Here is a 12,036-nt window from a genome sequence, read left to right as displayed (position 1 = left end):
CAGCCGTGTCTCCATTGATTTATTTCCTGATACCATCTCACACAGAGTAAAGTTACCAAGAGCTTTGGGTTGAAAGAACACCGGGTAACACCACCATCCCTGGTGGATGACCGTCAGGAATGGCAGTCAAGAATGGGCACGAAGGGCTGTCAGGAATGCCTACCTCCATTTTTCTACCTCTCCTTAGGGGAAAGACTATCAAGATCATGATAGACTATCCTGATTGTATTATATTAACCAGCAAGTTGAAGTGAGATCCCCTCTGTGTGTGCTGAAGGCATAAAGTTATAGAATTGGTCCATAGTCTATCACGTCAATTTCCAGCAACGTACCTTCCCAATGTGCAAAACACCATGGCCAATGTCCTCTGCAGGCACTTCTTCCAGGACTACAAATGGGAATTGGACCCATGAATACTAGATGACATATTTTGAACATGAGGACATCCGGAAGTGGACCTCTTCACCACTGCCACAAACAAGAAATGTCATCTGTTTCATTCAAGAAGGGGTCTGGGCCTCCATTCCCTAGGGGACGCCTTCCTTCTATCTTGGATGAAGGGCCTATATTATGCATTTCTCCCAAAGTCTCTAATTCTAAGAGTGATGAACAAGATGAGGAAGGACAAAGTTGGGGTTATCCTAATAGTCCCAGTGTGACCGAGACAAGCATGGTACCCTTACCTCTGTTTCCTTGTCCAGTGATCAATCTTCCATGTACCCCTCATCCCAAGATGTTGGCAGAGTGCTTCATCCCAACCTAGAAGTTCTCTGCCTCAAGGTGTGGCTCCTTGATAGCTCTCTGGGATAGAGCCTACCTATTCTGTAGAGGTATAGCAGCTGTAGTTAAACACCAGGAAAGAATCCACCTTCAGATATGGAAAATATTTAGCTATTTGATCTGAATGCCAGCAGTTTAGACCAGAATCTTCCTCACTTAAAACTTAAAATCATTTATCTTATGTGACATAAAATGTGAATGACTAAGGAGAATTCTGAAAAGCCAGTCACTGAAGAAGACAAGCTGTAGAATGAGCACTGAAGACTACCGCTGAGCAGGAAAGCACCTGCTGAAGATGGCATTCCCAATGATACCATGAAAGATAGAAAGTTAACAACAGAACTGTTCTCAGATTTTACTACAGACACACAAGATTGTCCAGGATGCCTGAAATAACATTGTTATGCTTCATGGATAACGGTGAGTTCAGAAATGGTTTCAGCCACCTTTACAATTTTCCATGTTTTCCAGAATGTAATGTGCTTGTTGCAATAACGGATTTTAACCAAGCAGGTGAGCAAGTGGATGTGCATTTGAGTAGGACATAACAATAGGCTGTTTCTATATATCAGCTGCTGGATAGCTGAAAGGTAAGTTGTGTGGTGTGACGTTCTAAGGCAGCGTTTCTCCAAACTGAGGTTCCCAACTCAAAAGGGGGGTTGCAAGGTTATTGTGTGTGTGTGTGTGTGTGTGTGGCGAGGGTCGCAAAATCACAAAAAATATTGCCCAAGGGAGGTGTCAACGTTCCTCCCCCACTCTGAACTCGAGTACAGATGTGGGGACCTGCATGAAAAACCTCCTAAGCTTATCTTTACCAGCTTAGGTCAAAACTTCCCCAAGGTACAAAATATTACACCCTTTGTCCTTGGATTGGCCGCTACCACCACCAAACTAATACTGGTTACTGGGGAAGAGCTGTTTGGACATGTCTTTCCCCCCAAAATACTTCCCAAAACCTTGCACCCCACTTCCTGGACAAGGTTTGGTAAAAAGCCTCACCAATTTGCCTAGGTGACTACAGACCCAGACCCTTGGATCTTAAGAACAATGAACAATCCTCCCAACACTTGCACCCCCCCTTTCCTGGGAAATGTTGGATAAAAAGCCTCACCAATTTGCATAGGTGACCACAGACCCAAACCCTTGGATCTGAGAACAATGAAAAAGCATTCAGGTTTCTTACAAGAAGACTTTTAATAAAAATAGAAGTAAATAGAAATAAAGAAATCCCCCCTGTAAAATCAGGATGGTAGATACCTTACAGGGTAATTAGATTCAAAACATAGAGAACCGCTCTAGGCAAAACCTTAAGTTACAAAAAAGATACACAGACAGAAATAGTTATTCTATTCAGCACAGTTCTTTTCTCAGCCATTTAAAGAAATCATAATCTAACACGTACCTAGCTAGATTACTTACTAAAAGTTCTAAGATTCCATTCCTGGTCTATCCTCGGCAAAGACCCAGCATACAGACAGACACAGACCCTTTGTTTCTCTCCCTCCTCCCAGCTTTTGAAAGTATCTTGTCTCCTCATTGGTCATTTTGGTCAGGTGCCAGCGAGGTTACCTTTAGCTTCTTAACCCTTTACAGGTGAGAGGAGCTTTCCCCTGGCCAGGAGGAATTTCAAAGGGGTTTACCCTTCCCTTTATATTTATGACAGGAGGGGAAGCTGGTGCAGCACAGAAGTAAGGGTGGCGATACCTTGAGTGTGCGCCTATGAGTATGTACAGTAATTTATCACTTTTTTGGGGGGAGTGAGGGGGTATCATCACAGCCTGAAATATTTTCAAAGGAGGGTCCAGAAAAAGTTCAAGAACCCCTGTTCTAAGGAATTAATTGCCTTTGAGGTAACTGCTTTGATGGGGTGGGAAAGAGTTTGGTACTATATGCTCCGCAGGAACAAGGAATAGATGAAATTTGCATGCAGTTGCCAAGGAACATCTTCCTTGCTGAAAGTATGTATAAAAATAGACACCTATAGTGAAGAACTACAGGCATCTCTCCAAGCTGTTCATGTCTTGTCCAGAAAATACCTTCCTGGAAACACAGAGAGCAGCTGAGCAGTCTTAGTTTTCGATGGAGCAGACAGAGGGTCTCGACCATGAATGCCAATGGCTATAATTGAAACTCAATCATAATATGTACACAAGAGAGAGATGGAGCCACATAGATAGGGATAATGTGGAAGAATATACCTTGGACAGCTGCTCAGGTCAAATAGAAGCCAGATGGAAGAAATCAAGAGGAAAGAGATTGAACTCCCTAGGAGGTTCTGTTTATGGCAGACCGCGGGAAGAAACAGTCTCTGAGAAGTCATCTTTGGAGTTGATGATGCATGCTCATCCTAGGACTTCTATTGACTGAGCATTTTTCTCTTTTCGGAGAGAGGGAACACTTGAGGATCGTTCGATATGAGAGTTAATGTGCAGATATTCTTATCAGACCTAGTCTCCTTTACAACCATAATACCTGCATGGTATTTATCCCCATTTAAAACTACTTATCTCTGAGCACAGCATTTCAGTTCCATCTTGTTCTAACCATGTGAATTATTTCACATATTACCACTTTTAGATCTAGGATCACCTTTGTTCTCTTCTAAGCACTATAGATTTTCAGAGTTCCTTATCCCCTAAATATAGGGTCTGTGTGTGTACCTGTGCGTGCGCGTGCATATCTCTGTTTGAATATAAGTGTGTAGTGTGTGTAAGGGTTTATTTTTAACATAGATTTATTCTGTTGAACCAAATTTGGTATTGAAAAATATCTGGGCAAACTATTAAAAAACAAAAACAAAACCTTTGTTATGCTGAAAGATGTAGACTACAGAGTTTTACAGATTAGGCTATAAATAGATGTCAGAGTATTTTGCTATAAATAGAGTTTGCGGCGGGATGTTTCTTCCCATCCAAAGAACATTTTTGAGAGATCAAAAACTTTTCCTATACCAAATCAGGACAAAAAATTTAAATCTCCTCCCCCTCCCAAAAAAGTCATTGGAAAATGTGAGGAAAAATTGGTCTTAATTGATTTTTTAAAAATATTTTGTTTTGAGGCACATCTGTTATGTAACCTTTTTTAGATCTAAATTGATTCAAAATATTAATAAATGTTGTCAACATGGAAAAACTGAATTTTTCTGGCTCCAAATGTTGAAACACTTTTGACATTTTCAAAACCATTTTTAAAAAAATTTCAAGTTGGGAGATTCATCAAACCTGACTGTGTGTAGTGAACAGTTTTGGTTTCAACAAACTGGCATTTTTTGGTGAAAAACCAGTTTGTTGAAAAATTCCCCAACCAGCCCTATCTGTAGTGTACCCAGCACAAACTTCATGCAAGGGAGTCTTTGGCTAGCTACAGGAAAAGGGGTATTGCCCTTTTAAGGGCTCCCTTGTAACAGAGAGCAGAAGGGGGGAATTTACAGGGATGGACAGGAAGAGCAGGAAGCAGTTGGGGTCAGATCAGGAGAAAGTCACTGCACTGTCCTTCATTCTGTTGAGACCTAATGAAACCACATCCACTGCCCCATCTTCCCTCCAGCGTGGCCAGACGTACGTTAGACGAATACAACGCTAAAAGCACCAAAGCCTTCATCCAACACTGAGAATCATGCAGAGCTTGGCCCGCTGTACTTACATGCAGATCTGTGACTAGTGCGCAAGAGAAAAAGAAAACAAAATAAATATCACTACGTGAGACTAATCAAACCCCCATGCATTGCTCTGCTTGAAAGAAAAAATATGTGCCTCATTCTACAGCAGAAACGTAAAAATATAACTGTAATATTTAAAAGCCTAGTAGATTCTGAATCTACGCTTTATAGGGTGAGATACCAGGAAGATAAATTAGAGCAATTTCAAAAATTACTGATTTTTTAAAGAGTTTGTTGTACAATTACAATTTGAGAAGGATGTTTAGAGAATATATTTTATTATATTGTGTCTTCATAAGAAGTTTTGCGGGATAGGATGTAACTTATTGAGTACCTCTTCCAATAATCTCTTTAAGAGAGTTAGACCCTGATGCATCAAGTTACTTAAGTGTGCTTTTGTTATAATTATCTCTTTGTACCACAGTAGCATGTAGGAGCCCCAGCCACGGACCAGGACCCCATTGTGCTGTGTGCTGTACAAACACACACACACAAGATTGTTTCTGCCCCAGAGAAATTACAAGTTAAGTGTAAGACAAGAGTCGACAGGTGGATACAGACAGGCAGGGAAGCACAACTAAACAATGAGTACATGTATAACTGAGCACACGAATGGTACCCTCCGTGCTTAAAGTAATGCATGTGCTTAAGTATTTTACTTAATTGGGGTCTTAAATCTGAATATGTGGCCCCAAACCTACAAACTCTTCCAGTGTATGTAGTCCTTCTGCCTGCTACAGGACGGCTCGTGCGTGTAAAGTTCATCATGTAAGTGTTTGCAGGATTCTGAAATATGGTTTTTGATTTTGGGTCTTAAGTCATAGCTACAAATACAGAGATGCAATGTCCTTGCTATGTAACTTTTTTTCTGCTTAGTCATTTAAAAAGAAAAATCATAACTACTATGAGAACCCCACAGAAGAGATTGTCCTCCCAGCGACATCCGCCTGCCTCAAAATAGCATGAGAGGGAGACAAATGAAAAGCTATTTGCATAAACAAGCTAGGATCAAACTTTCCCCCCAGCTATTCCTTAGAGAATTGTGGTGATATAATATAAGGATTATCTCTGTCAGCACCCTCCCTCAATCTTCTTATTGAAATATTGGAGACCAGGGACTTATTTTCCAGAGCCTCCAGACTGCCTCACATTGAAGCACCGTGTTGTACTGATATACTCAATAACATTTAGAGCTATTTAAATCCAGCTTAATTTGATCTTGATCCTCAATTAATATTTTTTTTGCCCACCTGTTCTCCTGAAGTTTACAACTTCGAATCTTAGGAGAAATGGTGTCTAGCTTTTGATCCATTTTTTTTATTAAGCTGATACCAAGTATTTAAAGTTCTCTCTTCCCCAGCAGGCTCTGGAGAACAAATGACCTTCTAAAATAACCAGTCCTGCTGACAAATGTCTTTTAGGGCAAAGTGCAAACACAGGCTCCCATCCTGCAAGATGCAAATCCAAGTGACTTTAAATGGAGCTCTCTGTAGGAAGAAGTGTCCAGTCCTGTGGTTCAGCTTGCAGGATCAATCAAATGGTCAGTTTTCAGTTGACAAAACATATTGGGTAATGTTCACATTCAAACGATTTAGTAAAAGCCATTGAATACTTTTTCCATGAGCACATTTAGCAGGTTATCCTCTAAATTCTATAGCTGGTGTAGAAGCAGCATGGTCTAGTGGTTAAGGCAGTGACTGTCCCTAAGGATATTTTAATTCTAGTCCTGACTCTCCATTGATTTGCTGTGTGTCCTTGGTTATTTCACTTCCCCTCTTGATGCATGGTTCCCCTTATCTTTTGTTCTGTCTCTTTATAGTGTAAGCTGTTTGGGGGCAGGGAGAGTCTCTTACTGTGTCTCTAGACAGTACCTAGTACAATGAGTCTATAATATATTTATCTTTTAAATTGCCAAAGGTTTGTGAAACAAAATCTGAATATTGTTCGATCAGCGCTTATTGCAAATATCCATCCACAGGTCAAAAATGGTACGGTTTGGATAGCTACAAAAGTTATGTATTGCTTTCCTTCATGATTGGATGTGTGGTTTAACTAAGCCACACATCATAAACAACCCATCTGATGAGTGCTGGAATGTTCTTGGGGAGTGAATGTGACAGAGGTTGTGCAAATAGTTATAATGGAAAACTTGTTTCATTATCGCTCTGCTTTGGTACTTCTGGAAAAATATGGCCGATTTGGAAGCACAGTTTCCAAAGCTGCTTTGGGAAATTGGATCTGATTGTCCACATTCTGATTCGTGGGTTGAGCCTTTTTGTGCGGTTATCCCTGTGACAGACAGACAGATGGCATAACAAGATCTAATGGCTGAGAGCTGAAATTAGCAAAAACCTGCTAACAGGTACACATTGTTAACTGTGTGGTAATCAACCATGGTAGCAGCTGACCAAGGGAGCTGGTAAATACTTGGAGCCTTTAAATCAAGATGGGATGCCTTTCTAATAGGTATGCTCTAATTCAATTATTGGACTTGATGCAGGAATTACTTGGGGAAATTCTGTGGCCTATGCTATGTAGGAGGTCAAAGTAGATGATCTTAATGATCTCTTCAGGCCTCAGTCTGACAGAGGTTCTCAAACTGTGGTCCACGAGTTCCATTCAGGTGGTCTGCGGATAGTTCCCTCTAAGGTGCATGCCTGGGTGGCCGCACATGAGAATGAAAGGCCACCCACCTAGTTAGTGGAGCTGCGGAGGCTGGGAGAAGGGAGATTCATCTAAAATGTCCATAGAATATGATTATTCTTCTTACGGCAGGGAAAAGAGATTGCCGCGTAATCAGATTATTGTGACTCAAAGGTGCAGTATTTTAATCGGACTGTTTCTTAATTGGTGCCTGTGAACAGAACGACTTGATGCTTCTTACTAGACAAATGATGCATCAATCATTGCAATTAATAATTAGTGGGCCTGATTCTGAGAGCGCTTGAGCTCTGTTGTGACAATTGGGCCTACAAATTTATCCGAACTGTGAGCTCAGCTGTAAAAGTTATGTAAAAGTTCATAAGACGTTACAATAACCTATAACAACAGAGGCTGATGGGAAAAGGTATGTAATGGAGACAGAATAACTGAATTAGTCTAAAGAAAAAGGCCAAGTTGATATGAGTCAAGGATTGTGTTGAAGTTTTGAAATTATGCTTGTTAAGAACAGGAAATGTGGAGCTGGAAGTTAATGAGCCAAAATTGGTATGGTGGATATTAGGCCTAATTGGAGGACAAACTAATGAGAGGCTGGGCTGTTCCACCCATTGCTCCCTTTGTGGGTCCTTAAAAGAAAGAACAAAAAGGACAACAGATGGAAAGAACAGCCATAGGCTCCAGGAGCGAGCTTCACCATCATGACTGCCACTCCCCCTGCTTCCTGGGACCCTGGGCCTTCACCATCTAGATTCTGATCCCGACTAGAATGGGCCAGGAAGAAAGGGGCTCCGATGACATTGTCAACCCTACAGGCTCCCGCTGAGTCCCAAATACCACCTGGGATGACAGTTATTACCCACCTGGGATGATAGATACCACCCAGAGACTGTCAAACAACGGGGGATTTTCTTTCCACAAACTTGCTCCAGCTAAAGGGGAAGCATGAACAAGAGATGTTAAAATATAAACCCAATGTAATACATTGCATTTCAAATGCTTTAACTCTTTCCCCTTCTTTTCTGTGTCTTTAACAGAAAGTTAAAAGGATCTTTAATGGTGTGTTTGCCATGGTGTTATGCAGGCAAAGGTCTCTGTATTCCAAGCCCTCGTCCTTGTTTAACGCCATTTAATGCTTGACAGTGTCTGGGTTATGTTAACACCTTCTACCCATTTATTCCATCTCAGTTAAGACAACAGCTCCCTAATTCAATGAAAGCTGCAGCCCCAAAATCATGCAAGATCAGGCCTTAATTTCTCAGTCACACAGGATTTTCTCTTTTCAGATCTAGCTATTTATATCCTTCTAATTGAGAGGCCCTGTTTTATATGAACTCTAAACCCAAACGACATGACATTTTGCTGCCAGAGGCAGGGCAGCGCGACCAGCGCAGTGGAGGATAGCTGGTTCTCTCAGTGAATTATTAACGCCCAGAGCACTTGCTACTATCACTTACTTAATCTCGGCTTGACCAGCAGTGCCTGGAACTGAATCTCAGCCTTTAGAGCACTTTGATTCACTTGCTTGCTGTTCAGTAATTTGGAGCTAGGAAATGGTATTAACTCACTCAATAGCAGTTATTTATATACATATATAAAAGCTTCCTAGAAATCTTTCACATCTTACAACATTCTCACTATGATCACTGAGGCTAGCAATACATGCAAACACACCTGCTATTGCTCAGTCCCCATCCCCTTCCATTTGTCACTAGATTTAACGGTTGTATCTTGTCATCATTCTAGATTATGCTCACTCTGGAGCACAGACTGCCTTTGCACTGTTTAAATGAATAGAACATAGCACAAAAAAGCCTTGATACCCGATTGAGACTTCAGTGTAAACAATTAGAATGTGTGATCTTTTAATGCATAATGTTCACTAATATGTTCTCTCTGTCTTGGGTAAATTACAGATTTGGGGCTTGAGATTATATCATGTATTTTAAACAAATGCAATATAGCAAACCTTAGTAAAAAGGTGATGGTGGAAGGAAACCATGCTAATAAATTGTGATGCCATAAGAAGAGAGTTTAAAGGGATGTCATCTTAAAAATCTCCTTTCTCTTTGATTTTTTTTTTAACCTGTGATTGTTACAAATAACACCCAAGATTCCTTTGAAAGAGATTAGAATGGGGAAAATGTTCTGTTAAGGGTTTTTTTGGTTTACATTGGGAATGTATGTAGTTCCACTGTAGTTTGTGTTTGTGTGGGTTATTGTTTCACAATACTTTGTGCATGTGAGGCCTGCCACTCAGCAACAGAAAAGAGAGAATTTTTTTTATAAAACAGGGAAATGTGATGGTAAAACCACAAAAATTTGGCAGGTGTGTGTTTGTGTTCTTACTGGCTCATGTAATAGATGAAACCTCAGTAAAGTCATTTTTTAAATTGACTAGATTTCAAGTTAATAGTGGCTTTTATGTTCTCATGCTGTTACCTGAAAAAAGGTATCCACTTTATCTTCTCTTTTAACAAAATAGGATCCTGATCCTACAATAAATTCTGCACAGGGAGACCCCATTGATGTCAGGGGTAGAATTGCCAACTTTCTGATTGCAGAAAACTGAACACCCTTTTCCCCACCCTTTCCCCGACGCCCCACCCCTTCTCCAAGGCCATACCCCTGCTCACTCCATCCCTTGCTTCATCTGTCATTCACTCTCCCCCACACTTGCTCATTTTCACTGGGCTGGGGCAGGGGGTTGGGGTGAGGGATCCAGCTGGGGGTGCAGGGCGCTGGGGTGGGGCCAGGGATGTGGGGTTTGGGGTACAGGAGGAGGCTCCGGGGTGGGGCAGGAAGTTGGGGTGTGCGAAGTGGTGAGGGCTCTGACTGGGAGTGTGCCAGGAAGCAGGACCACATTTGGAATTGCATGTAAATCTCTACATCAGGGAGCCTTAAGGAAGAGTGAATTAAGCATTTTGACTTTGTGGGACCCAGGTTTAAGTGTGACTTGTATCAGAATGTGGTGGTCTCAGTCTGCTGTTACTGGGTGCTAATCTCATGACACCAATGGAGGATTTGGCACAGCTAATAGTCTCCTCTCTGGAATAGCAAGATGGTTGGCAGGCCCGTACTGTGAAGTTTACACAACATCTGCTGCCCGTGCTGTGCTTGTCTGTATAGCCAGTGAACCATCAGGCCCTCACATCTGGGTGTGCTTCTCTTAATCCAATTCGCCCCAGCTCCCTAAAGAGTTAGATTACAGAATCATTAGAAAATACCAGAGTTGGCCCAAATTGTAACTCCAGTTCAAAACACCCTTACTCCATAGATGGACCCTTACTTCATGTCTAGAAAATTGTAACAGGAGCACTTTTATCAGCTGTGGGGGATACATGTCTCTATCCCACAGATGTGTCATAATAACTGCATTTCACCGCTTGGCTTTTCTGTTTATATTTATGCCTCCTTCTGTCTCTGGAAGGTGTTTGAAAATAGCTGTCACATTGATCAACATGACAATCTCCTTAGTTTTGATATAGACAGACTTGTTGGTCTCTGCTGTTTTGTGGTATGCTTCCTCGGACGTCGGCGTTCATTTGGTTTTTTTCTGGTCTCCAACAAACCTCTTGTGTCGAGGGATAGTGCATTTTGTGGGGAATTTTAGTACACAGCAATGTGGTGTTAGTTATAAATACCACTAGAGGGCAGGCCAAGATGCATGGAAAAGTGTTTTTATAAAACTATGTACATCTGGTTTATTTGAAGCACAATCTAAAATATGTTGATCTATAATTTATGTGCCTGGAAGGCATTGTAAGGTAATATAATTGGTCTGCCAAGGCAATGGTGGTGTTTGCTTTGAAATATGCCTACCCACAAACTATCTTAAAATAAGAATGAATGTGCCATATTTTTTGATGCACTGTTTTTTTCCTTTTTTAAAATAATCCTGTGGGCTCACCTGATCCTCTTCCATTAACCTTTTCCATGCAATAGTTAGAAAATAACAAAATCTAAAAATAGCAGTCACTTCTTGTTTTAAAGACCTGGTAAGAACTTTTCACTTTGCAAAACGGTCTCACAGAATTACTGCCCTTTAAGAAAGTGCCTCAACATTAGAAGACAAAACATTAGATATCATTTCTGTTAGTCAAAATCTGTAGGTTTCTGCTGTGAGCTGTTTTCTTTTTTAGCATGCTTGTTTAGTCAGGATTGTTCACAGCAAATGTGTTCCTGAATGAATGTCCATATGTGAATCCTTCTGGAGAATTAAAATGTCTCCTAGATATCCTTTCAGCAGTCAATATATGCAGTTAAGTGAACAGCAACAATAAATTAGTGCATTTATAATAAGCAGTGGTTTTAAGTTGCTACAATGAATATTGGATACCCAGACATAAATAGAACCTGATCCAAAGTCCATTTAAGTCAATAGACTCCTAGTGACCTCAATGAGCTTTGGATCAGGCCCCATAGAGGAGTGTTTATAGGGTCATTGTTTCTCATCACTTCCTCTGAGTATTAATGTGGGTCCTTGTGACTAGACACAAGATCTAAAATTCCTTTTAAAATTATATAAATTATTAGAGAGACAAGGTGGGTGAGGTAGTATCTTTTATTGGACCAACTTCTGTGGGTGGAAGGGACAAGCTTTCAAGCTTCACAGGGCTCTCCTTCAGGTCTAGAGAAGGAAACTAGAGTGTCCAAGCTAAACAAGGTGGGACAGATTGTCAAGCATAAGGGGCTGTAGGAGACAACTTAACATGAAGCGGGCAGTTAATACCTCCGCAGCTGTAGGACAATGGTAGGCAGCAGGGCATAGGCACTGACTTTTATTTTTCCCTGGGGGGTGCTCCACCCATGCTCCACCCTCAGGCCCCTCCCTCACGCCACCTCTTCCTGTCCCCGCTTTGCCCCCTCCCAAGGCCCTGGCCTCGCTCTGCCTCTTCCTGCCCTGACTCCAACCCCTCTGTGGAGGCCCCTGCCCTCCC

The sequence above is a fragment of the Caretta caretta genome, chromosome 2 (genome assembly GCF_965140235.1).
Source record: "Caretta caretta isolate rCarCar2 chromosome 2, rCarCar1.hap1, whole genome shotgun sequence".
In the NCBI taxonomy this organism is placed as follows: Eukaryota; Metazoa; Chordata; order Testudines; family Cheloniidae; genus Caretta; species Caretta caretta.
The sequence above is the reverse complement of the archived record's forward strand: the minus strand, read 5'-3'. Positions refer to the sequence as shown.